The 27,743-nt window shown below is 47.7% G+C and overlaps 1 protein-coding gene and 5 pseudogenes across 1 annotated transcript in view; 2 read left to right on the top strand and 4 right to left on the bottom strand.

The window, feature by feature from the left end:
* LOC136663868 (ankyrin repeat and fibronectin type-III domain-containing protein 1-like) overlaps positions 1-27,743 on the bottom strand; it is a 473,183-nt gene that overhangs the window by 202,099 nt on the left and 243,341 nt on the right. The window lies entirely within an intron of this gene.
* On the bottom strand, positions 3,586-3,708 carry LOC136633861 (5S ribosomal RNA; annotated as a pseudogene).
* LOC136633789 (5S ribosomal RNA) lies at positions 6,039-6,161 on the bottom strand (annotated as a pseudogene).
* Positions 6,191-6,309, bottom strand: LOC136634060 (5S ribosomal RNA; annotated as a pseudogene).
* LOC136633762 (5S ribosomal RNA) lies at positions 20,542-20,659 on the top strand (annotated as a pseudogene).
* On the top strand, positions 20,841-20,963 carry LOC136633900 (5S ribosomal RNA; annotated as a pseudogene).

Here is a 27,743-nt window from a genome sequence, read left to right as displayed (position 1 = left end):
CGCAGGTTGCCAAGAGCACAAAAAAATCCATTTTATCCAGGATTGTGCGCATATAGCGTGAGATGTACTTTTATTTATTGAGTTGATTGCAAGATTATTACCCTTCTTCTCAGGGAATTAGCAGCTGTCAACACTACAGAGCGTGTTTGGGGACTGTGGAATGCACCGTCACATAAATGAATGTGAAAAGAACATTCAGATGTGGGTCTTGACAACCTACGTTATACTATGCAAGATGGAATTGATCAATAAAAATGGTGAACATTCTTAGAAGTCCACAGTTCTGCTCTGGGTGAAGCTGCACGCAGAGCCTGGGGAATACATGGAAACAGGCCACACAAGGCTGACAGATAAAATGCAATGGAACAGTATAGAACAGAACAATGGTTCTCAAATCTTTCAGCACTTTTTAGAATGACGCTCTGTTGGGACCCATTGGAAGTGATGTCATTAACCTGGAATTTATGTCATGGCCGGAAGTGACATCATCAATTAGGCTTCAAACCTAAGCCACAACCAGCCAAAGGTACCCTTACACAGAGCACTCGTGTTGTTATTTTGCGTAGCTCAGAATTCAAACATTCCAACTTGGAAGTCAAAGCAGAAGACAGGCTTGGCTCCTTCTCCAACCACACAGCCCTCTCCTCCTTTCCAGCTTCCCACCTTCCCACCTAATTCAGGGCAAAGCACCAGGCTTCTCTCCGTCTAGGAGCCCGTCCTGCCCAGTATCTCTGTACCCTGTATCTGCAGCTCTGTATTTTCAATGGCAGCTGAGCTAGGTGCTACGCAACCCAACCCAAAAATTGGCTTGTGACCCACCTAGTCCATCCTGACCCCACAGTTTGAGAAACATTGGAATAGAGCATTGCTTCCATATGGATCGCAAAGGACAAGGCCATCAAGGTGATCACAGTTTACGAGAGAGAGAGAGAGAGCAAATTTCAATAGATTTATGAAGCTTTGGTTTCTCTGAACAAGAGTGAGTATGACACGTGGCACAGTCCCATAGCGGCCCAAGCCATGCTGATTATTCCAGAGAGGACAGAATGCTCTCAGGTATGATTGAAAAAGAGGCTGGACAGGCCCCAGCAAGGCATAGCTGGGCAGAAGGTCTGGTCTAGAGGGTAGAGCATCCATTTGCCTGAAGATAACATCCATAAGGTCGCTAGTTCGAGGCCACCGGCACCGTGCGACCTTGAAGCAGCTGACAAGCTGAGCCAAGTTATTCCATCTGCTCTGAGTGTGGGAGGATGGAGGCCAGAATGTGTGACCAGATCAAGAAAGAAACATCTGAATGTTGTGGTTCTTGAAAGATAGAACCTTCTTTCAATTGTAAAAATCCCTACGGGGATTTAAATAAGCCTACCTATGTAAATCGCCTTGAATAAAGTCTTGAATAAAGACCACGAAAGGTGGTATATAAATACTTGTATTATTATTATTATTATTATTATTATTATTATTATTATTATAGCTCAGGACTGGCTAACATAGCCACCACACAGAGGGCTGGGCAACTGGACGCTACAATCAGAGGTGAGGCCTCAGCTGGCAGATATGCCAAAGACATTTCATGAGGCTGTTTATGAGTTTTGCAAGGGAATAAAGCTGCAATCCTAACCACAGTTTCCTGAGAGTAAGCCCCATTGAACAAATTAGGACTTACTTTTGAGTAGACCTGCTTAGGATTGTGCCCTAAAAGTCACAAGAAAGTTAGGCTGACCTTTGTGTGTATAATGGGAAGGGGTTCGTGCATCTCGTCGTCCAATCTGAGCTTCAAATAATCATCTTTTCTGAAGGGCAAGGGGACATCAAAGTGAGACAACACGCAAGTTACACTGCCTTCTCACTGATTCCACCCCACTCGTCCTCAAGCCAACCGGTCCATCCATGAGGCCAACTGAAACTGTTACCTCAGGCAGAAGATTGGCAGGTATCCCATCCCCAACCACTCACTACTATTACTCCCACTACCTCGACTGTCAAGAGGAAGAGGAGGAACAGAGCAAAAGAGATGTGGTGGAGAAGCTGGGGATGACACCAGTAAAAGGTGGGGTGGTGGTGGTTAGCATTTGGTACTCTGCGTAAGGCACCAGGAGTTGGTTTTGATTGTGAATGTAGCGCTCATCAGGAGTTAGATCTTTAAATGAAGTTGCATAAATTTCAAAGCAGGAATAAATGACCAAAGAAGACAACACTCTAATGAAGAATTTCATACACATACCCAATCTTGTCTGATCTCAGAAGCTAAGCAGGGTCAGGCCTGGTTAGTAATTGGATGGGAGACCGCTTGGGAATACTGGGTGCTGGCTTATACCATAGTCTTTCGAGACTGAAGGTTGCCAACCATCAGAAATTGATTTTCTGCTGTTGTGTTGGCTTATTGGGGAGTAGAGATGGGGTGGGGGGCTTCAAGACAAGCTCATTCACCATGACACCATCAAACAGCACATAAGTTCAGGGTACATGCGGCGAGATGACGGACACAGGCTGGCATCCACAGATCAAGAATGACTTAAACGCCAACTTAAAAACTCACACATCCCATTAACTGAAATCCAAGCAACCAATCTAACACATGTGTGGTTCAAGCCGACATCTTTCCACGCCTCTACCCTACAGATGCAAGGGCTTTGATCTAACTAGCAAAATATGACGGGTCCCCTACATGCTGTGTGTTTATTTCTGGAAATCAAAGAGGACAGTTTTGTGCTTTTTTTTTTTTTAATGCGCTGTGTATAAACTGCAGATTCAGGAAATGGGAGAGGAGAAGACCGGCTGCCGAGGAGGGTGGAATGAATCTGAGCTGCTCGGCTCCGAGTCTCCTGTTCTTAAACACCTCGCTTTCAGCCGCTGAGGTTGCATCAGCTCCTGAGGTGGTATTTATAACCATTTCAAAAACCCGATATTCCATTTCCAGTTGCTCTGTGGGGGTGATCTAGGCTGCAGGGCCCCCGGCCAAGCAGCTGCTGCCAGCATGATCCCTCTTTCCTCCACATCCTGCTCAGAAAAGCCTCCCCACCGTCAATCTGGTGCCACCGCTTACTGGCATGGCCTCTTTAATTAGCCGGCTAAGGCATGAGGCAGGCACTCATTAAAGAGATAGTGGATCCACGTCTGGAAGGGACAGAGGAGGAGGGAAATCAACCTGGGCTGTTAAGTGAACAGTCAGCAGTATTTGCTTTTGTTTTTAACTTATACCCTTCCTTTCCCCTCTTAAAAAGCGATGCCCAAGGAGACCGACAAACCTCATTAAAAAACACCACAAGGATGATGATTTCCACAAGAAAAGTTAAAAGGACAACAAATGGTTGGCAACCTTCAGGCTCGAAAGACTATGGTATAAGCCTACAGCACCCGGTATTCCCAGGCAGTCTCCCATCCAAGTACTAACCAGGCCTGACCCTGCTTAGCTTCCAAGATCATGGTATAAGCCTACAGCACCCGGTATTCCCAAGCGGTCTCCCATCCAAGTATTAACCAGGCCTGACTCTGCTTAGCTTCCGAGATCAGACAAGATAGGGAGATAGTGTTCAGTATAGGAAGATGGTTGGCAACCCTCAGTCTCGAAAGGACTATGGTATAAGCCTACAGCACCTGGTATTCCCAAGCGGTCTCCCATCCAAATACTAACCAGGCCTGACCCTGCTTAGCTTCCGAGATCAGACGAGATCGGGAGATAGTGTTCAGTATAGGGAGATGGTTGGCAATCTTCAGTCTCGAAAGGACTATGGTGTAAGCCTACAGCACCTGGTATTGCCAGGCAGTCTCCCATCCAAGTACTAACCAGGCCTGACTCTGCTTAGCTTCCGCGATCAGACGAGATCGGATATTGAAATGAATGGAGCAACCAAGGACAACAAAAACCCACAGAGAAAACATAACGCTGAAACACAGCAGATTTTTCTTTATGCAGTGGCTCTTTAAGTCGAGAGAACGGACAAATGCCTGCCCCAAAGAGTTTACAATCTAGATCAGGGGTGCCAAATTCATTTCATACAGCGGGTCGAATAGCATTCGTGATGCCTGCTGAGGGCCAGAGGTGATGTCATTAGGCAGGAAGTGATGTCATTAAACAGGTCACAACCAAAAATAAGAACTTTTTTCTCACTTGGAAACTCATTAGCTGCAAATGGCAGAAGAGAAAATATGCAAATCTTGATCATATTTTAAGAGATGGCAGAGCCCAACTTTCATGTGGGCTGCCCTTTTAGCTGTAATACCTCAGCACTGCTCAGCAGCTGAGAGCCTGAAGGCCAGATTAAAAGCTTCCGCAGGCCGCGTCCAGCCCCCCGGGCCTTATGTTTGACATCCCTGATCTAGATATTGACAGAAGGAAGATTGGGGGAAAACTGAAGCAGGGCTGAACAGGGAAAGGATATGGGGTTGTTTCTGTTACACGTACACAGTTTAGTTACAGCGGAGAAGAGGACTGTGATGCCAAAGTCTTTGGAGACACGAGCGTTTTTAAGACTGGATCCAAGGAGAGTGAGTGAGGAAGAATCCATTTTAAGGCAAATGACTTCATTCTTCCCCTTTGCACTGCCCTCAGCAAGCATCTGTTTGATGATACCAGCATATCTGCATACAGTTCTCTAAAGTTTTTCGTACCAGGTGGAATAAGGCCCTGGACAACTGCCTTTCCAAAAATATATTGCCTATGTCACCTTCTTTCTTCCATTAAGAAGACTTCTTGGGGTTTCCAGGCAGGCACCTCTCCAGAACTAACCAGACCTAGATCAATGTAGCTTCAATGGGGGCGGCTGCGTCATCCCACACACCCTGGGTGTGTCACCTCCCAAGTGACCCTGTACCACAAGCAATGCAGCAGTCAAGCTGTGGAGCAATCACAATGGCCGGTATGTACATGGAGCTCTAAGTGCCATAGTTGTGCCATAGTTGTGCTCTGCTAGAAAATTCTGCTTTGGCTTCTGCTGGAGGGAAAGAAAAAAAAATTCCAATCACTCTGTGTTATAAATAATAGAATGACCTGATGAAAAGGGAGATCCTTCAGGGCAACCGCGTCAATCACACACCTATTTAATCTACAAAGCAACCTGTCAAAATAGCAGCAATTTATAAACTCTGACACCACCAGCCGTTCAGGACGACGACACTGGATCTTTCACTGGGGTTTAAATCCTTCTGCAGACATCCCACCCCCTGCCCGGTATCAGTACAACTATCCTCGGTCAGCCACCCACCGCTCAAGCCCCAAACAATTATGGGTTTACAGGAAGGACTCCCTCCCTTGGCTGCACATGATTCTTGATCTAAACAAGCAAAATGTAACAATTGCAGCTTCCAGCATCCATCGCTCTGCAAAACCAGTTTCGTAAGAAGACATTTCCATTAACTGCCCCTATCCTTATGTCTTCCCCCTAATTATGTGGTCAGATCATCCCAAGAGATGCCACCCTCTTAATGTGATTCAACCTCACATTTATTTACACAGGCAATAGATGGGATTTGAAGCGACTTAAGTTAAAAGCAGAGGCCAGAGCCTCTAAGTCAGGGGTGCTCACACTTTTTTGGCTCGAGAGCTACTTTGAAACCCAGCAAGGCCTGGAGATCTACCAGAGTTTTTTTTACAATGTTGGCGCCATCATAACATATAACATTTATGTGTACAATGTATGTTGGTGTACCTTGAGCCCCACTGAGTATAACAGGACTTACTCCTGAGTAGACATGCCTAGGATTAGGCTGTGAGGCTGCAATCCTAGCCACACTTACCTGGGAGTAAGCCCCACTGAGTACAATGGGCCTTACTCCCGGCGTTTCCTCCCAGAGGCACCTGAAGGCGGGGGGGTCACCACTCCGCGATCTACTCATTTTGCCTCGCGATCCACCTATTGAGCACCCCTGCTCTAAGTAATCGAAAACTATGACTGAAAAACTTTCATTGCCCAGGGGGCTGGAGCACCATCCTTACGAAGAAAGGCTACAACATGATGATGCGGGCAGAGAAGCTTTTTTCTCCAACTCTCACAACACTACACGGTTGGCAACCTTCAGTCTCAAAAGACTATGGTATAAGCCTACAGCACCCGGTATTCCCAGGCGGTCTCCCATCCAAGTACTAACCAGGCCTGACCCTGTTTAGCTTCCGAGATCAGATGAGATCGGGAGATACTGTTCAGTATAGGGAGATGGTTGGCAACCTTCAGTCTTGAAAGACTATGGTATAAGCCTACAGCACCCGGTATTCCCAGGCGGTCTCCCATCCAAGTACTAACCAGGCCTGACCCTGCTTAGCTTCCGAGATCAGACGAGATCGGGCATCTGCAGGGTAGTCAGCCAGCAAAACTGTGATGAGTGGGAGATTTAGGACTGGCAAAAGGAACTTCTTCACACTGTGCATAATTAGTTCACAGAATTTGTTGCCATAAGACGTGGGGATGGCTTGGGTGGCTGTAAAAGCGGATTGGGCCAAATCATCAAGGTCAGGTCACGATGGCTATGTGCCACCTCTGAGTTCAGCAGACGTATGCCTCTGAACTCCAGCTGCAGGAGAGCAATGGCAGGAGAGAAACACACCTTTGTCTCCTGCCTGTGGGGCTTCCCAAAGACAGCTGCTGGACCACTGCATGAAACAGGATGCTGGGTTAGAAGGGCCTTGAGCCTGATCCAGCAGGGACTTGCTGTCACTTTCATTTCCAATGTATCGTAGCAATGCATCACATCATGACCACGATAACTGCTGCTGGCAATGCAAGTTCCTTTCTCCTGATTGATCTTCTGCATTAACCATAAAGTCAACACGTCCCCATCTGCAGCCACAGCACACCGACATTGCTTCATCCATTACTGCAAGTGTACTTGCACCCTATAGGCAAGCAGGAAATGGTTAAGAACATAAGAACAGCCCCAGCACACCAGATAGGTTAATAAGGAGGAAACTGCCCCCCACCTATACATGATGGTGCAAATGTAACCCAGATCTCATGACTACAATCTAGTTCTGAGAAGCAGCTGATAAAGGGGTCAATCAGCACGGAGACTGCAAGTAGGAGCTCACTTGATGGAATGTTCCCCCTTGAAAAAAATCAACTGCACATAGAAAACCAGCGTGCCAGGGACAAGTGTTGGAGCCCAGAAGCATCCCGGACATGCATGTTTGCTACTTTTCCATTTGGGAAAGTTTTCCGTAATGCGAGTCCCCAGCTTGCAGTCTCAAGCTGCATGGCCTAGAGATGGGTTTACAACCTCATCTGCTGTTTTTTTCCTGATGATTAGGCACAAGATTTGAAGAAATGTAGCAAATTCTAGAGGTTCAAGAAGAAATTTCTCCCCACCTTCTGCTCCACTGCTCCTCTCACTCCCTAGACTGGAAAGAGTAGATGCGAAGGCATGAGAGAGGATATACACTCTGGCACAACACTCTCCTGTCCTCCATCCTCCTCTTCCCTTTCCAATCTAGGGAATGGAAGGAGCAGAGGCTGGCAGATAACCAGGTAAGGAGGGCAATATTTGGCAACCTGCCTCAGACACCAAGATGCCTTCTGCTGGCTTTCAGACATGCAAAACATATCAACACAATCTCCCTACAGAACTGAGAAAGGCAGCAGCCTGCCAGGAACCAGTTAACTTTGCAAGGGCGGAAGAAGATACTGATATATCTCACGAAGGGACTTTGCACTGGGATTTTAGGGCAAAAGTGCTTCCTCTTCCGAGGCCTCGCTGGCACCCGTTCAAATAACTTGGCTGAATATTTTGGGAAGAAAAATGGGGTTTCAATTTCTCTTATCTTTCCCTGAGCACCTGCCCAAATTCTCACCCAAGATTACACAACGATGACAGTTAAGGTCCTTGGGCTGGAATTAGATGACAAGTCTTGAATGTCAGTGATAGGAGATCTGCACTTCCAGCCCACATCCACCCAGGACAGGAACTTGCTACAGCCAAGGCACAGGCTGTCAAGAATCCGGCTGGGGGAGAGGAGGGCTGCATGACTTGCATGTGATTACACTATATGCATCTTTCCCCTCACAGGCTATTTTTTTCTTCCCAAATTAGGTTACCGTTGAATTAAATTGATCTTCAGCTCAACGGTAGCTGGACCTGAGCAAAATGAAGTGCTGCTTACAGTCGTTCGTACCTAGCGTCCAACAGCCAAATTGATTTTCAATGTGCTGCTGCTGCAAATGACTGTAATTTTGTCCCACAGATCGTTGCTCTCAGATACAGGGTAAAAGAATTAAGGCCTCCCTTGGAGAGGAAAAGTGTAGCCCCAGAGCCAAGCCAAAGACGCACTTGACTGGAGCAGCTCAACTCAACTCAACTCGGCTCTCTTTTGGTAGCACCAAAAACCAGTCACAAAGCTGGCAAGATATTAACCTGGCTGTAACTTCAATTAATAACACGCTTCAATTATTTAGAGGGAAAGGTGGGGTATAAATCACATAGGGCCCAATCCAGAGGAGATTTTTTGCAACGGTGTTGCAAAAGTGCTGTAAAGCACTTTCGCGCCACTGGGAATACAGAGAGGTCGGCAAATGTCTGTGCACTGTTCTCTAGAACCCGGCCCAAACCCATCGGACCAGCGCTAAGGTAAGCCCATGCTGGTCGGGTCAGATCAGCGCAGAGATCTGGGGAGGGGTGTGGGGAAGGTGAGGAGGAGGTGATTCAGGACAGGGAAGGATAGGCAGGCCCCTGGGAGGATGGTGGGGTCAGTTGGCATCAAGTCTCCATGGGACTACTGAAAGCAATCCTGGAGATTTTAGCTGGGCCTCTTTTCCAACATGACAACAGGTTGGAGGGGGAAATCTCCAGGAATGGCTTCAGCCAGAGTTGAGACCTCTCCACTGTCTGCATAAATACATTTTTAATAATGTATTTGTACATTATAATGTATTTTATACTTTTTATTATCACAAAAATGCCACCCAAAGGGCAGTGGACATGACCAGCCAACCACTGCCCAAGGAGCAAACTGGGGAGCTGAATCTAGCAAAGGTCTCTGCCCCGTTTTCCTTTCACAGGGGTTTCTTCATCACCACATTCAGCCCACAAAAATGATTGTCTGAACCAGTGTTTCCCAAACTGTGGGTCAGGGCCCACAGGTCAATTTCAAGTGGGTCCTCCTTCATTTCAATGTGCATTTTATTTTTAATAGATTAGACTTGATGCTAGCATGGTACGCGACTGCATTTGGGAAGATCTGTCCTTTTAACAGATCACTATGTGTATGCTTTTGACAATTATAGTCAATAGGGCTTACTCTTGAGTAAGTGTGGATAGGATTGCAGCCTTTGGGGTGCTTGAGGATCATCAGCAACAGCTTTGGAGGGTTAAGAGGGTTCTTTATTTTAAATTAATTTTTAAACTTATACTTATTATAAACTTTTAACTTAATTAATTTGATATTGTATGGGAGGTGTTAACATTTTCCTGCCTGTTGATGTCACTTCCGGCCATTACATCGCTTCCAGGTTAATGACATCACTTCCGGTGGGTCCTGACAGACTGTCATTCCAAAAAGTGGGTCTCGGTGCTGAAAAGTTTGAGAACCACTGGTCTAAGCAGCCTACAATCCTACTGCAGGAATAGCAACAGCACAAATCTCATCGCCCAGCAGAGCCTTAAGAAATTGACTTGTTGGGAAGGCAGCTGCAAAGTATTCTGACTTTGAAAGCTGCTCAGAGTCTAGAGCAGGGGTGCCCAAACCCCGGCCCCGGGGCCACTTGCGGCCCTCAGGGACTCTCAATCTGGCCCTCAGGGAGCCCCCAGCCTCCAATGAGCCTCTGGCCCTAAAGAGACTTGCTGGAGCCCCCGCTGACCCAACACAACTGCTCCCCACAGTGAGCACACTGACCCAACACAAATCACCCCACAGTGTGAGGGTGATTGTTTGACCTCTCGTGTGAGCTGTGGGACAAGAGCTCCCTCCACTACTTGCTGTTTCATGTCTGTGATGCAGTAGTGGCAGCAAAGGAAAGACCAGCCTTGTTTTGTGCAAGGCCTTTTAGAGGCCTTGAGCTACTGCAAGGCCTTCATTCATTCATACAAGTTCCATCTCTAATATATTCATTTATGTGAATTTATTCAAATTTTAAATGTAAATTAATTCTTTTTTTCCCCGGCCCCTGACACAGTGTCAGAGCGATGATGTGGCCCTCCTGCCAAAAAGTTTGGACACCCCTGGTCTAGAGGCAAGGCAGAAAGATCTGGCGGCACAAAGGCAAGGAGAATTGCCATATGTTCTAAAGAACAGCAGAATCAAATTGCTGAGAGCATCAGGACTGCTACTATTGCACCTGCCTCTGTACTGAATGGAGCCATTTAAACTTTCGTCACTCTGGGTGTGGGAAGAGGGCAGGAGGGCAATGCCAACTCCGAGAAGTTAGCTTCTCCCCAAAAGAGGCAGTGCTGAAATGTTACAAATCAATCCAAATAGTTGGACTGCGTATTCCGTAGGGGGGAAGGGAGGGCGAATGCTTGCCTCTGCAAACCGCAAGCACTGCTGAGGCCTCTCCCATGCGGTGCCACTTTTCAGCCATGTGGCGATCGCCAGCAGGCGACGACAGCTTAGAAATGTTCACGCAATAGGGTTACAGGGAGGAGCGGTGCAAGGAGCAGGAGGGCTTTCAACACGCTAGATGCACCCACGTGTGACCATTCATCCTGATTTTGGGAAGACAAGTAGCTAGAAACATTGCCCCTCTCCAGCTGGACAACCAGGGAGGAGCCCCACAACTTCCCCGGCACCCCTCCTCTGTCCCACTGACTGTTCTCTTAACTATTTCATTCCCTTCTGTGAAGTCCTGGAAACATTTGGGCCTTCGTTTAAAAGAGACCTTGACTGAGAGGGCCCAGCAGGTCATCCGGACTTGCACAAACCATGGTTCCCCACAGTAGATCAGTCCGCAGAATCCAGAAGCTAAAAGGCAGACATGAATAACTGAAGCACCCTGGGAGAAATAGGTACCAACCAGCAAGCCAGGCAAGCTGGTCGTGACAGGGAAACTAAGAGAGAGATGACAATCTTTGCATCTTTTAAGATGTCTGAACTTGTTGGCATCCTTCAGTCTCGGAAGACTATGGTATCGCACTCTGAATAGTGGTTCTGGAACAGTGTCCTCTCCAGTGCGCGAAGCCTGGGTAAAGTAGATATGGAGGATAGGGTGTTTCCCATGCAGCAAATCCCCCCTTTCCACGTCGCTGAAATGGTCCAATGGAAAGGCAGAGGCCAATATGGTTGGTTCCAGCGGCGTCGCAGGAGTTGCCAGAACGTGACTGTGTTCAGCCATGAACTGCCTCAGGGACTCCGGCTCTGGATTTTGCCTCGAGGTTGACTCCTGAAGCCTTTTCCATAACTGGATGTAGCCACAAGGCAGCGGAGGTTTGAGATCAGAGTTTTCCTTCTCTCAGATGAGCTGCCTTCCCAGGCTAACGAGTCCCATCTACCCGGTGGCTGTTCAGTCGCCTCTTACGACAAGTACAGCCAAACTGAGGGCCTATTTTTATCCCCAGCCCTCAGGGGATTAAGATGTCTGCAAGGCACTAAAACAGCCAAAACCTGGTCCCAGTTTGTTTGTAAGTCCCAAAGTGATACAAAATAGGATGAAAAATACAATTTGTGCAGAAAAAGCAGGCACACTTTCAAATATCCGCAGGATTCGTTTTCTGGCAGCACAAGGTAGTGACTGATCATCTACAAACAGAGGAAAATGAAGGACGTGATCCAATAACCCTATGCCCACGAGGAATCTGCAGATAAGGAACTGGCTGGTTAGTGCAAAAGGTTCAGAGCCAAATGCTTTTTGGCTTTCGTTCTCCCCTTAGGGTTGCCAGGTCACAATACTAGCACTGGTGCAAAATCAGGTACCATCACAAATCAGGACCGGTGCCCAGGCTTCCACAACGTTGCATACACTGCTCGCCACAGCAGCTGCAGCGCCACCAAGTGGCATAACTAGAGTTTGCATACAGGGGGTGCAGGAGGCCAGTGTGTCACCCCCATGATGGACCTCCACTATTGCGATGAGTGGGACAACACCCCAGGCGGTGGGCGTGGTGATGCACCATCGTCCCACATCTGCTGGTTTTTTGGGTATAACTTTTGATAGAATATAGAGATATTTCGACACGGTTAAGAGAGCAACCAAAATGATTACTGGGCTGGGGCACCTTCCCTATGAGGAAAGGCTACAGCATTTGGGCCTCTTCAGTCTAGAAAAGAGGCGCCTGAGGGGGGGACATGATTGAGACATACAAAATCATGCAGGGGATGCACAGAGAGACGCTCTTTTCTGTCTCGCATAACATCAGAACCAGGGGACATCCACTAAAGTTGAGTGTTGGGAGAGTTAGGACAGACAGAAGATAATATTCCTTTACCCAGCGTGTAATTAGTTTGTGGAACTCTTTGCCACAAGAAGTAGTGATAGCATCTTGCTTGGATGCCTTTAAGAGGGGATTGGACAAATTTCTGGAGGAGAAGTTCATTGCGGGTTACAAGTCATAGTAGGTATGTGAAGCTCTTGGTTTTAGAGGCAAGCTGCCTCCGGTTGCCAGACGCAGGAGAGGGCACCAGGACGCAGGTTGTGTCTGCTGTCTTGTGTGCTCCCTAGGACATTTATTTTTATTATTTTTCACATTTTTATACCGCCCTTGCTCCAAAGAGCTCAGGGCGGTGTACACAGTTGCTCCCCTCCCTTTGTCCTCACAACAACCCTGCGAGGTAGGTGAAGCTGAGAGAAAGTGACTGGCCCAAGATCACCCAGGAAGCTTCGTGGCTGAGGGGGGATTCGAACCTGGATCTTCCAGGCCTAAGCCCACCTCCCAAACCACTACACCACCCTGGATCTCATTTGGTGGCAGATACAGGAAACTGGACTAGATGGGCCTTTGGCCTGATCCAGCAGGGCTCTTCTTATGTTCTTTTGGTTTGTTTCAAGGCATTCCTGCATGAATTTACATGTTGAAGGATATATAATATGACGGTATTAATAAAAAATAGCAAGCTTTTAAAGACTTTGGCCAGTACTGGTGTCACCCCCCCCCATGCGCAACACCCAGCGTGGCCTGCACCCCCAGTGAAGCCACTGGCACCACCGTCTGGCACGCAGCATAAGTCTCAACCTTCCTCCCCAAGTTCAAGCAGGAGTAGGTGAAATTGTCCTGACCACAGTCCCTCTCCTGACTCCACGCTTATGAGGAAAGCTGGGGACTGCTCAGCTGCTGCAAGAATGCCCGGTCAAACCCGCCAGCCTCACGCCACCCCTTCCTACTCTCAGGCAGGAACAGGAGGTGGGGAGGACTATAGCAGCTGCTAAATTGCAGCACCCTGGAGTGATCCAGCCAGGCAGGAGCCAACCACACCCCTAAGCCTACCCTTTTGCTCCTCATCATGAAAGGGCAGCATTTGTTGGTGGGGGGTGGGGAAGACTTAGTGGACGGCCACGATTTTGGTTCACAACAAAGACCAAGCCAAAACTGTGGGTCACTGTCTATGCCCCCTGGGTTCCCTCCCTCCCTGCCAAGAATGAACTGTACCACTTGCTAAAGGCAGCAAGTGAAATTTTGTCCCAGTCCTGCTTTCTCATTTATTTACATTTATATAAGTATTCAGCTATTATAACTTTATATAGTCCATCACTAAGATAAGCAGACCGGACAGGTCTGCAATATGGAGTGCTAAATATTACAGGCCAAATATTTCTCTCAACCGGCCTAAGTGATGTTTAGAACATAAGAAGGGCCCCACTGGATCAGGCCACAGGCCCATCTAGTCCAGCTTTCTGTATCTCACAGCGGCCCACCAAATGCCCCAAGGAGCACACCAGACAACAAGAAGACCTGCAAGGCCTCCTGGGAATTGTAGTTAAGAACATAAGAACAGCGCCACTGGATCAGGCCATAGGCCCATCTAGTCCAGCTTCCTGTATCTCACAGCAGCCCACCAAATGCCCCAGGGAGCACACCAGACAACAAGACCTGCAAGGCTTCCTGGGAATTGTAGTTAAGAACATAAGAACAGTCCCACTGGATCAGGCACAGGCCCATCTAGTCCAGCTTCCTATATCTCACAGTGGCCCACCAAATGCCCCAGGGTGTCACACCAGATAACAAGAGACCTGCAAGGCTTCCTGGGAATTGTAGTTAAGAACATAAGAACAGCCCCACTGGATCAGGCACAGGCCCATCTAGTCCAGCTTCCTATATCTCACAGTGGCCCACCAAATGCCCCAGGGAGCACACCAGATAACAAGAGACCTGCAAGGCTTCCTGGGAATTGTAGTTAAGAACATAAGAACAGCCCCACTGGATCAGGCCAAAGGCCCATCTAGTCCAGCTTCCTATATCTCACAGTGGCCCACCAAATGCCCCAGGGAGCACACCAGATAACAAGAGACCTGCAAGGCTTCCTGGGAATTGTAGTTAAGAACATAAGAACAGCCCCACTGGATCAGGCCAAAGGCCCATCTAGTCCAGCTTCCTATATCTCACAGTGGCCCATCAAATGCCCCAGGGAGCACACCAGATAACAAGAGACCTGCAAGGCTTCCTGGGAATTGTAGTTAAGAACATAAGAACAGCCCCACTGGATCAGGCCAAAGGCCCATCTAGTCCAGCTTCCTATATCTCACAGTGGCCCACCAAATGCCCCAGGGAGCACACCAGATAACAAGAGACCTGCAAGGCTTCCTGGGAATTGTAGTTAAGAACATAAGAACAGTCCCACTGGATCAGGCACAGGCCCATCTAGTCCAGCTTCCTGTATCTCACAGCGGCCCACCAAATGCCCCAGGGAGCACACCAGACAACAAGAAGACCTGCAAGTCCTCCTGGGAATTGTAGTTAAGAACATAAGAACAGCCCCACTGGATCAGGCCAAAGGCCCATCTAGTCCAGCTTCCTGTATCTCACAGCGGCCCACCAAATGCCAATGTTTCCATTTCAATAGGAGAAGACTATACACAGGACCATCTTACTCACTGCCTTCTTCCCCAACTGTCCTCTCACCTCTATCCTGCATGTGCCAAGCACATCAGCCAGTATGCAGGCAGCTCCACCTTCAACTAAGGACCACAAAGCATGAGGACTGGGAGCAAAGCCACAACAGCCTTCCTCACAGCGGTGGCAACGCGGCAGAGGCTGTGCTGCAGCCATCCGAACTTGCACAGATTCTTCATCACACAACCAACCACAAAAACTAAGGCAAGAGGGGCTACAACTCAGCATCAGAGCATCTGACATGCATGCAGACAGTCTGAGGACCAACCCAGGAGCATCCCAGGTAGGGCAAAGAAAAAGACCTGTCTAAACCTTAGTGGGCTGTTGTCAGTCAGTGCTGTCAGTGCTGCCCCAGATGAGTCTGACTCAGTAAACAGTAGCTTTTTATCTATAAAGGGGGTGGGGAGGAAGGAAGGTACCAGGTCCCACAATGAATATGCTCTTTTAAAAACAACAGCCGCTGTCACTGCCAGCTGGCTCTAGAGGGTATTTTGCTTTCAGCAGATATGGGAGTTGGGAGGGAAGGTTTAGAATAGGGGACGGAGAGATACACACATGCCTGCACTACACTTAAGAGAGATAATCTGAGTTTCCTGCAGTCGAGCACTGAAAGGCCAAGCAGACCAATGCGAAAATGTCAGAACAAAAACGGAGCCGAGCAGCTGCTGAAGTCATAAATACAAATCTAAAGGCTCCGGGTTTAAGAGGACGGCCCACGGAATTAGTGCGACTGCAGGCAGACAAGCCAGAGGGGAAATGACAGGACATCTTCATCAGCACCCTCGTGCCAAACTGGGCTACTGTGGTTGGTAATGTCCAGATGGAGATGGGGCCACAATTCCAGGTTTGGGGGGAATCTTTTGGTCAAGAAAGGCCAGAAAGGAAGCAGATTAAATGCAAGAAATGATAGAAATTGGAATTTAGAAAGGAATATTGTTGCTTGAAAAGCATGTGTAAACACACGCACAGAGCGCGCATGCTGAGGTGGACTGGCTGATTATTTATGCATAGTTGACATTCTTTGATTGGTCTTCAGCATAATCACACATATGGGAGGCTAAGCAACATGACCACCCTAGAGGTGAACGCTGGGTTAGATCAGGTAAGGATGCTTAGTAGAACAGGTATGCCAGACCCACAGTGTCACAACTTGTCCACAAGTTGAGTCCCGAGTAGCCCATGAGCAGCCGTCACAACTTGTCCAGAGCCGAGTCATTTTGACTCGAGTCCAAGCCTTTTTGAAAAGCGAGTCAAGTCCCAGAAGTGACCAAAAAAAGCAAGCACACACACAAACAAAACAGGGTCGCAAGCACGCACAAAAGCAAGTTTTGACTTGAGTCTATTTGGGGTAAAACCCCTGAGTCTCGAGTCAGTACCCAAATTTTTGGCACACGTGACTCAAGTTCATACGAGTCGTAAAAAACGCATGCTTTGTGACTCAAATCCAAGTCATCCAAGTCTCAGCCCATCCCTGCTTTGTAGGTTGGTTTGGCTGAAAGACACATCAGCTTCTGCCCTGATGTATAAAATGTAATGCTTCACAAACTTCATGGGACAGGGGTAGACCACACTGCTCCCTTGCACAAGTCTGGTAGAAATGTCCCTTTGAGGTTGGTGCACATCCTTGCTGAGGCAGGAGATCACTGAACTAGCCAGTCAGCTCAAGTGATTGTGTCAGTAACCCATGGGCTAAATGTTGATGTGAGATTTGATGGCTTGAGAACAGAGACATGGAAAACATGTGCAGAATACCATCATCCTGTTCAGGTTAAAAAAAAAAAATCTACCCAGAACTCACTTGTTGTCCAAAGTGTGAACGACTCAGGGCCCAATCCTATCCAATTTCGCAGTGCCGTTGCAACTCTGCCAATGGGGCATGCACTGCATCCTGTGGTGGGGAGGCAGTCAGAGGCCTCCTCAAGGTATTGCAGCATTTGCTCCCTTACCTCAGGGCTGCACTGCAGCTGCACCGGTGCTAGAAAGTTGGATAGGATTGGGTCCTCAGTCTCTTGTGGATCTGGGAAGAAAATCGGCAAAACCAGTTCTTGGCTGATGTGAACATTTCAAATAACCTTTGGGAGGAAGGTGATGTCTGGCCACATGACAAATGTGCCTTTGTGGAATTGAGCGCATGGAGGGTCCAAGCATAAAGTGCATAATTGACTACTGCACCCGACAGACATTCTGGACACTGAGAGAGCTGTTTTAGGAGAAGGCAAGTGTGAATTTGATCGAGCTGTCAGCTGAAAAGGTGTGAGGTTGCCTTTCGAGTGCAATTTTGCCTTTCGAGTGCAATTTTGAAGTCTGCTTTTGGAAAATCCATGCTGAATCTTCCATAGCAGATCTTCTTCTTCAGGCCTTCATAATTCTAGCCTTAACTGTCCACCAATTTACCCAGTAGGACAAATAGTTGGCTGATGGTTTCATTTCCTGAATCAACCCTGGGTCTCTTTTTCCCCCCAAAATTACAAGAACAAAATCCCCTCTTATCCTCTGTTATATGCGCTGCCTCCGACGTATTCTCAGCATCACCTGGCAGGACAAAGTTCCAAACAACACAGTCCTGGAACGTGCTGGAATCCTTAGCATGTATGCACTACTGAAACAGAGACGCCTGCGTTGGCTCGGTCATGTCGTGAGAATAGATGATGGCCGGATCCCAAAGGATCTCCTCTATGGAGAACTCGTGCAAGGAAAGCGCCCTACAGGTAGACCACAGCTGCGATACAAGGACATCTGCAAGAGGGATCTGAAGGCCTTAGGAGTGGACCTCAACTAGTGGGAAACCCTGGCCTCTGAGCGGCCCGCTTGGAGGCAGGCTGTGCAACATGGCCTTTCCCAGTTTGAAGAGACACTTGGCCAACAGTCTGAGGCAAAGAGGCAAAGAAGGAAGGCCCATAGCCAGGGAGACAGGCCAGGGACAGACTGCACTTGCTCCCAGTGTGGAAGGGATTGTCACTCCCAAATCGGCCTTTTCACCCACACTAGACGCTGTTCCAGAATCACCTTTCAGAGCGCGATACCAGAGTCTTTCGAGACTGAAGGTTGCCAACTATCATTAGCCAACTTCCAACTCTCCAAGAAAGGGCTTGGTTTTGGCAATTACAGTCTTTCAAGTACAGATGAACAAGTCCATATTTGGAGTTCAGGACTCTGTCGCCCAGCACAGGTGACTTGTAACTTAAATATATATAAATTAGTTCTAAAATCTCCTGTCAACTGTATTTCACATAATTTTTCAGGTGCCTGTCCTAAACACAATGGCTCAAGTTCGAAGATTTTATTTATTTAATTTATTTATATTACAAAAATATTTATGGTAGGAAGGTCCACAAGACACAAGAAAGATCCCTGTTTCATGAGCTATGAGTACATAAAACATCTTCAATACTTCCTGATTATTTATTTTGCCTAGAAAGTCTAAATATTAGAGAAACTCCAAGCTTCAACATTTAAAGGGGGAACAAAAGGCTGAATTCCATCCTGATGTTTGCTATTCCAATATTCAATAAGCAAACTCGATTTCTCCAGAAACCCATCTGCTATCTTGTTCTTCATGGCTCTTTTGGTGCATGTTAACCTGGCCATAAGGACTACAGACTTTTTAGACCTCTCAGTCATAGGCGATCATAACATTTCCATTTTGGTGCTAAGAAATTGGCAACCTATTTCCTTTGCCCCATGGAAACGCTGAATATGCGATACATGCAATAAAAGGAAAATAAAACCCAGGTCAGAATTTCCAGTGGCATAGCTAGGTGGGTGTGGGCTGTACCAGATGATGCACACGGTGTGTGTGTGTGTGTGTGTGTGTGTGCGAGAGAGAGAGAGAGAGAGAGACACCACTATTGGCCAAAATTGTGAAAATCTTGATAAATTTCAAATAATACCATCATGTTATACGTCATTCTATGTGTAATTTCATGCAGAATGCAATGGAACAAACCACATTGAAATCTCTCTATTCTTTCAAGAGTTATAGCCAAAAAACCAGTGGGGCGGGGCAATGGTGCATCACCACGCACACCACCTAAGGCAGCGGTTTTCAAACTCTCTTGGAGAGTTCAAGTTGATCTAAGTTCTTGTGGGGGGGGAGGCAGCGGGGGCAGAGGAAGGCAGCAGCGCGATTCCCAGGATCGTGACGCTCGGGGGGGGGCTGCAGGGGCTTGGCTGCACATACCTGAGCCTCCTGAAGCCTCCCTGGGGATACGGAGAGCCCTGCGCAACCTTCTGCAGGGCTCCCCGCAGCTTCAGAAGTGAAAGTGGAGCGATTCTCCTCACTCATATAAAAACATTAAAGATCCAGGTTATCTTGAGGACTGTGTCTGCCATACAAACCTGCCCACTGCTTTCTTCAACGCTAGGAGCCCTGCTCCATGTTCTCCCTCCTTCCAAAGTTCGATGAAGGGGAGAAACTATTTGTGACACAGTGCCCTCAGTTGCGGCCCCCAGGCTTTGGAAACTCTAACCCTTGGAGATCTGCTAAGTCCCCTCACTGATGGCTGTTGTCACTTCTATTTTGTTCAAGCTGCTAGTTCGTACCCCTGCCTGTATCTCTGCGACTGCTGCTCTGAAGTCCGTTTGTAGCTCAGTCGCTTCTTGGGTTGGGGCCGTTTTCTTATATGATTTTATTATCTGCATTTTCAAAAACGTTGGGAGCTGCCTGGGAGGCCTCCTCGCAGGCAAAAAGATGAGAAATAAATTGCTGGTCCAATAAAGATTTGTAATATCTACCACCATTTTCCCCTCTCGTTCCTTCTCGGCTTGCTTCACAATCCAACAGATTTGCTCTGCCAGCATTCGTACACTTTCTTTCCCTTCATTTCCATGGACATGTCAACTAATCCTCTCTTTTTGAGAAATTCCCCCTTTAGAAATTAAATATTGCTGCGTTGGACTTTCCGGGCAATATTCAACTCTCACATACACCGAGCTTGATAGTGTTGTGGTCACCGTTTCCAAGCAATATCCACAACACTTACATATCGCATCGGATCCAGGACACTGCCGAGGATTAGATCCAGGGTGGCCTCTCCTTTTGTTAACTCCATGACTAACCGGCCTCAGGCAAAACCATTGACTGTAATTGGAAATTCTGCCTCTTTGTCGTGACCTGATCCCATAAACGAAGCCAATTTGAGGGCGCATGACAGTTGCCCATTACTTTTTTAAAAAAAGAAAAATCTATTTTGGTTGCCTCCCTGAAGACATTCTTCTTCTCAAGGTCATCCTTAGACTTTGGCTTCGAGATCAACATGTCCCTGGAACTGAACAGCTTGTTTGGCCTGGTGGATAATTTTCATTTCCTTAAAGATTTCTGTTGTATTAAATCATGTGCCTTTGGAACACAGAGAACCACCAATACAACCCTGCACTTTCTATAGACTTATATTGAGAGAAAGCTGTATCCCACTCACTACTGCTCTACAGCACTGGATGGCTCAGGACTCAGGTGGGTCATGACAGTGCTACCTCTGCAATTTTGTTTTGAGGCTCAAGTTAGCACAATTTAAACAGGAGCCAGGGCTAGGGGACCCTGATGAGATAAATCTTGCTGGACACTTGGGGGGAGTTGTTTTGGTCAACCCCCAATTACCCTGCACATGCCCGATCTCATCTGATCTCGGAAGCTAAGCAAGATCAGGCCTGGTTAGTACTTGGATGGGAGACCACCTGGGAATACCGGGTGCTGTAGGCTTATACCATAGTCTTTCAAGACTGAAGGTTGCCAACCATCTCCCTATACTGAACAATATCTCCCGATCTTGTCTGATCTCGGAAGCTAAGCAGGGTCAGGCCTGGTTAGTACTTGGATGGGAGACCACCTGGGAATACCGGATGCTGTAGGCTTATACCATAGTCTTTCGAGACTGAAGGTTGCCAACCATCTCCCTATACTGAACACTATCTCCCGATCTTGTCTGATCTCGGAAGCTAAGCAGGGTCAGGCCTGGTTAGTACTTGGATGGGAGACCACCTGGGAATACCGGGTGCTGTAGGCTTATACCATAGTCTTTCCATGCCTGATCTCGTCTGATCTTGGAAGCTAAGCAGGGTCAGGCCTGGTTAGTACTTGGATGGGAGACCACCTGGGAATACCGGGTGCTGTAGGCTTATACCAGAGTCTTTCCATGCCTGATCTCGGAAGCTAAGCAAGATCAGGCCTGGTTAGTACTTGGTTGAGAGACTGCCTGGGAATACCGGGTGCTGTAGGCTTATACCATAGTCTTTCGAGACTGAAGGTTGCCAACCAATTTTCAAATGCTGAGGCTTTTGCCCACCTGTCTGTTCTGCCCAGCCACAGTACTCTCTCTCTCTCTCTCTCTCTCTCTCTCTCTCTCTCTCACACACACACACACACACACACACACACACACACACCCTCTTTCTCTCCATCCACCTTTATAAGCTCTATAATAAAGTACAGAGTATCACAACAGGTAAAAAGAAAAACACAAAAAAGCATTAAAACATTAATTTTAACATTACATAGTGAAACGTAATCCAAAACAGAGCAAAAATCTAACAAATATCATTGGGCCAATGGGGAACAAATTAGTCCAGGGAAGAAGTCAAGTCACAGCTGTATTTCAGAGGCACAGAAGGCAAAAATCCGCTCAGCAACCAAATGCCAAACAAAACAGGTACGTTTTGAGCCCTCGCTGAAAATAAGCATAGTAGCCAGTTCAAAGTACAGATCTGTAACATTTCCCCAAATGCCGCCACATCCCATGGCAGCATCAAGTCTAATAGATTAAAATAAAATAGGCATTGAAATGAATGGGGACCCACCTGAAATTGGCTCACTATCCACCTGGTGGGTCCCAACCCACAGACTGAGGAACACTGCTCTGAAGTGTTGACAACTTGCATTTTCCCCCTCCCCATTATGACAACACAAGATCATCATGGAATATTGTACAATGATTCCTATTGGTGATTGAGCCTTTGGCTCAGCCATCAAAAAAATTAATGAAATAAGGAATCTTGAACGACACAGACACAAAGCACCAAGCAGTACAATATGACAGCATCTGTGGTTGTCAAGTCTTTGCATGAGCAATGGAAAAAAAGAACAGCAAATGCAAATCCCTGATCCAAGTCAACTTTGAGTGCCAGAGCAAAGAGATATAGAGAGGATAGACTCCTAATACTAGGTTGCTAATTTCCTTGGCAAGTTTATTCAGATATAATAATAATAATAATAATAATAATACAGGTATTTATATACCACCTTTCTTGGTCATCAGATTTCTTCCCAGACTTTAATTCAAGGCAGTTTACATAGGCAGGCTATACTAAATCCCTATAGGGATTTTTACAATGGAAGAAGGTTCTGTCTTTCAAGAACCACAGCATTTCAGATGGATCTTTTATGATCTGGTATCACATTCTGGCCTCCATTTTCCTCCCACACAGGCTGACAGCGGCCAAAGAGCAGGTGAAATAACTCAGCATAACTCGGCTTGTCAGCTGCTTCAAGATCTCGCTGTTCATGGTGCCGGTGGCCTCGAACTGGCGACCTTCAGATGTTATCTGAAGGCTCTACCCTCTAGACCAGATGCAGATATCACTGCATCTCCTAAGCATTAGATCCACTCTCCTCAAAATGACTTTGTTTAATGGGCTGTCTGATTTGGAGAACAGAGCGCAGAACACTGGTCTCAACTCTTTCCTACTCAGAAAGAAAAGCAAGTAACCGCTCACGTTCCAATCTACATGCATCTGGGTAACCAAATGTCATAACTGCAAAAGAGGACCAGGCACCCCCAAATATAGGACATCCAAGAAAAATGTAGGACATGAAAAAATAAAAGCTAAAAACACTCAGCTTGACACTACTGAGTCAAGCCATCCAAGCCTGAGTCAAGCCTACTGAGTCAAGCAGGGGAGGGCACCAGGATGCAGGTCTCTTGTTGTCTTGTGGGCTCCCTGAGGCATCTGGTGGGCCACTGTGAGATACAGGAAGCTGGACTAGATGGGCCTTCGGCCTGATCCAGAAGGGCTCTTCTCATGTTCTTATCTGACAGCAAAAGCAAATCCTTCTCCCTTCCTAACCTGCAGGTGGTTTTGCTTCTGCGAGTTTTGAGGAAGATGCCACATATTTTGGAGAGAAGGCAGCACCGAGGCAGGCTCAACTAAAGCTGCCCAGTTTCTGCTTACGGAGAAAACCAGAGGTGTGTCAATGGCACAAGCAGTATCTGCGGAACTCCTAGGCACTAGATTGCACCGGAGGGTTTAATAAGGACGGAGACTGCGTACAGCTGCTTTTTAAGTGCAAAGAAGAAACAGCTGTAATTGGGGAGGGGTCTCCTGTGATCCAGTGCAACTCTGTTTGCTGGGAGTACATGTGTGCAGCAGCTCGACAGTGCGGCTGTCATTACGTACGGACAGAATTTCACGCAAGAAGGCGCTTCTGCAGAAGAGAATGGGACTCACCATCAAACTCCTTGCTACAAACAAGGCAACACACAAATGCTAGCTAGGAACTACTGGATGTAAGCAACTTGTTTTCCCTTCGGTTGCTAGATGCTGGCCCAGAGAAAAAGTCTACCAGAGCGCAAAGAGCGCAAAGCACAATGGCAGTGATGGTGGGACGTGGGAGGACCAGTGGGACAGAGTGTGACAACATGCTTGGTTTTGGTTGTAGTTTGAAGATGCCTTGTCAGCTCCAATTTTTAACCTGAGGTCTCCTGAACAACCCACAGACTCATTTTTCCTTGAAGGTGTCAATTTTCACCCACCCTAACCTTTTTTTTTTTTTTTAAAGCTTCTTTCAGCAACAGGGCAGGCTCCAAGCAAAACGGTCGGGCCCAGCTTCCCAGAAGACCGCAAGGAAGGCAGACAACATTTTGCAACAAGAACACCACCTGTCCAACCTCGTCTCCACATACTACAATAACACAGTGGAGCTTAGGCAAAGATGACACATGGCTGCCTGAATCCACAGGTGACCCTTCTGTCCAAAGCTCCAGCCAGGAATTTGCAAACTGACTGATTGACTGCCAAAGGACAGACAAGATAGGAAATCACAAAGTAACCGAACCCTGCCAGCTCTCTAGGTGCAATGCTCCTCCCCCGGTGTGATGGGGTGTTCTCTTGAGCTGTGTATTTTGAGGTCTCTGCAACCACCCTCCAAAAAGCAGCAGTTTCCCATACCTGATCGTGCAGGCTTCCACTTCATATGCGCAATGTCAGAGCAGAACAGTGCTCTGGCTTAACCCCTCTGCGGTAAATGCTTTATCTGCATGCACACTGCACCGTCGTTCACTTCCCACTGATCTCCGGAAAGTAGGTACTTTCGTCGACACAGGACTAAAAAGCAGAATTGGACTCGGTGCTTGCAGAGAAGCTTGAGAAAGCTTGTTTTACCCAACCCAAATTAAACTGAGGTGATGAATCCGCACAGCCGTACTGGCAGGAATAAGTAAACAGAGAGTCATAATGAAGATTGGATGTCTAGGTTCAACACCTCCTTGCACCAGAGGCAGCATGGTAAATGCTGCCCCTCTATACCCAGCGATGCGCGAGCCTTTGCTCCTCCCAGTTCCTGACGTGGAAAACAGAGAACAAGTGGAAGAGAAAATGTTGGGCTAGAAGCAAGGGTCTCCAAACTTTTTGACTGGAGGGCCGCATCAAATATCTAGCGTGGTGCCGAGGGCCGGGGAAAAACATTTAAATATAACATTTAAATAAATGAATTAGAGATGGAACTTAGATGAGTGAATGAATCAATGAATGAATGAATGAATGAATGAATGGACTCATTCATTCAACCTCTCTGGCCCTCCGAACACCCTCCAGACACAACCAGAGAACAGTTCTGGTCGTGTCCAGCTGAGCGGGCCAGAAGCTTTCAGGGGACAAGAGGTTGGCCACGGGCCAGAAAGAGGCTTTCTGCAGGCCACATCTGGCCCCCGGGCCGGGGTTTGGAGAACCCTGGGCTAGAGCATCAGAGATGGTAGTCGCCCTAGCCCATCACTCTACTATCTACTTCCTCTTTCACTTGTCCTGCTCTTCCTTTTCCAATCCAGGGAATAGGAGCAGTAGGAGTTGAGATGGGTGGGTGGGCAGGCAGAGGTGGGTGCCATGTCCACCAATCTGCTGCTTGAGGCAATCACCTTCATCGGCCTAATGAATGGGACAGCCCTGGGTTTAACCCAAGTCAAATGTCCCTACATGTGGGACTTTAGGCAGCCCTTCCTGGAAGAAGAATGAATGGGCAAGGACCGCTTTGCCGGCCAGACTAACCATGGCATCATTATATTCAGCCTGGCTCGCAAAGCGGTCCTTGCCCGTTCATTCATCATTATATTTCAGCATTGTACTTAATAAAGGCAGACATTTCAAAGAAGCAGGGATGTGGGCCAGAACGGTGGAAGAGAAGCTGAGCAGATCACTGCCTTCCTTGACAAAGAAAGGGGCTCCCTTGCTGCCCTGCACACTCGTGCTCCTCTCCCTGTGTCTAGCAGATCCTCTTCAGAAAAAAGGAGCCGGCCCATCAAAGAGGGCAGTGTGTGTTGCGTTTCATTTTCAAGCCAATAACAAGATACTGTCACAAGCTGCCTGGAATAACAGGCTTGAAGCGGAGAGGGCCACATGGAGCACGGCTGCCTTGAAAGCCGGGCAGGAAAAAAATGACCCTGTGGCTCACATGCCTTTATTTTCTCAGAAAACTTTGGAGTTGAAAGGTGGTCTCAAAGGTTGGCATGTTTAAAATAACAGCTTGGAGGAGCAGCGGCGAGGAGGGAGGGGGTGTGTCAAGGAACAGGACATCGCTCTTACGTGTAAATGAGAGTCTGTTTTCCTTCCAGCCATGCGGGCAGAGTGGGGGGCATTACAGTGAGGCTGGATTTGGGGGGGGAGGAACAGTCCCTTTGTTGATGTCTCCCCCTGTCTCTTGCCTCCTTTTCACCCCTCCCTGAAAGCGTCTGGGTGGGCTGCTGGTTTAAACTGAGACCCTGTGTTTAAGACAAAGTTCAGTCCCATGCTGGGGAGGGCAAGGGGATCTCCATAATTTACTGAAACTGCAGCAGGCATTTGGGAGAGAAAGGTTGGCAGCCCAATTCTGGGTGTGTTACCAAGCTTGAAAAGTTAGGGAGGGGGTGTGGGGGGGGAAGGAAGGTGGAGGTTGGGGAGGGGAGAGACAGCTGGAGAACATGGAGTCAGATCGAACCAGAATAAATTCATCTCGGTGGCAGGCATACAGGAGTCAGATTGAACCAGAATAAATTCATCTCGGTGGCAGGCGTACAGTATACCTAAATATATACTTTACGGAAAGTGTGGAGTGATTTATTTTTGTTATTGTTGGTCTAAAATTATACCCAGCTGAAATGTCACCGCTGAGTTACGGGACCTCGAGGGTCACCCGCAACCATATCAAAGATATGTCATAAAATAAACATTAAAAGGGCCAGAGGCAGGAGGTTAATGTTGGGAGAGCCGATTGCCAAGAAGAGCAGCTCCTCAAGCAGTAGCCAACCTGTTGAGTGACTTCATGGGACTTTACGGCAGGCAGCTCCTCTTTATCTGCCCGACCCGGCAGCATCAATCAAGGCCAGAGATCCCTCTCCAAAGGAGGTGGCAGCCAAGGGCTACAGCGATGTTAGTGCAACCCCTGCAGGCAAGGACTACCTCTGAGTTTTCAGTTGCAAGAGCAGACACAAAGTACCTATGCTGGCATTCATTCCCCCAGAAAAAACTGTGAGTGGCCTTTAGATCCCAGCCACTGGTGCAGAAGCTCATCTCTCCCACAGGGAGAAACACTGCCCTTGCCTGTTGACTTCTCTCATTCACATGCCTGTGGATATCAAATGCCTGGTGAACCAGGTGGCAACTCCGGCTTCAAACGGAAGGCAACTGTGTGTGGTGAACAGCAGCTGGCTACCCTTTTGCAGAGTTCACTAAAGTGGGCTGGGAGTTCCCAGCAGATGGTGGAAGCCCTACTGGGTAGGTGACCAAGCAGCAAATTGAGGTCCAAGGCTCTGGGTAGATCCCAGCTCAAGTTGCACCAACAACTGATCTACACACAGGAGTTGGATTGAATGTGCAGCTCTCACCTAGTTGGGCTTTTAGGGCTACAAAAATTCATCTTTGAGAAACCGGTGGCAGGGCACTGTCCCTGGAGAACACTTACCACTGGAGGTCTTGGTAGGCAACAATCTTTCATTTGTCACCCTTCAAGAAGAGGTGTGCCACTTTGCCCCAAATTATACAGGTGAGACAGGTTGCATGCAATTTTTTGTGTTTAAACTTGGGCGGTTGAAATCTAAGGAAATTACGACCACAAGATGTGGCACCAGAGAAGATGGCTTTAAAAGATTAGAGAATTTTGTGGGTCTATCAGTGATTACTAGTCACAATATGGAAAAATTCATCAAGGGTTACAAGCCATGATGTATACGTGCAACCTCCTGATTTCAGAAATGGGCTACATCAGAATGCCAGATACAAGGGAGGGCACCAGGATGCAGGTCTCTTGCTGTCTTGTGTGCTTCCTGGGGCATTTGGTGGGCCATAGTGAGATACAGCAAGCTGGACTAGATGGGCCTATGTCCTGATCCAGCGGGGCTCTTCTTATGTGCACCCTGTGGCAAGGAGTTCCACAAAATAACTACACTATCACTCTGCAAGTGAGGGCACTGGGATGCAGGTCTCTTGCGGTCTTGTGTGCTCCCTGGGGCATTTGGTGGGCCACTGTGAAATACAGGAAGCTGGACTAGATGGGCCTATGGCCTGATCCAGTGGGGCTGTTCTTATGTTCTTAAACAGCAGGTGTA

This window comes from Tiliqua scincoides, chromosome 13 (genome assembly GCF_035046505.1).
Source record: "Tiliqua scincoides isolate rTilSci1 chromosome 13, rTilSci1.hap2, whole genome shotgun sequence".
Lineage (NCBI taxonomy): Eukaryota > Metazoa > Chordata > Lepidosauria > Squamata > Scincidae > Tiliqua > Tiliqua scincoides.
The sequence above is the reverse complement of the archived record's forward strand: the minus strand, read 5'-3'. Positions and strand labels throughout refer to the sequence as shown.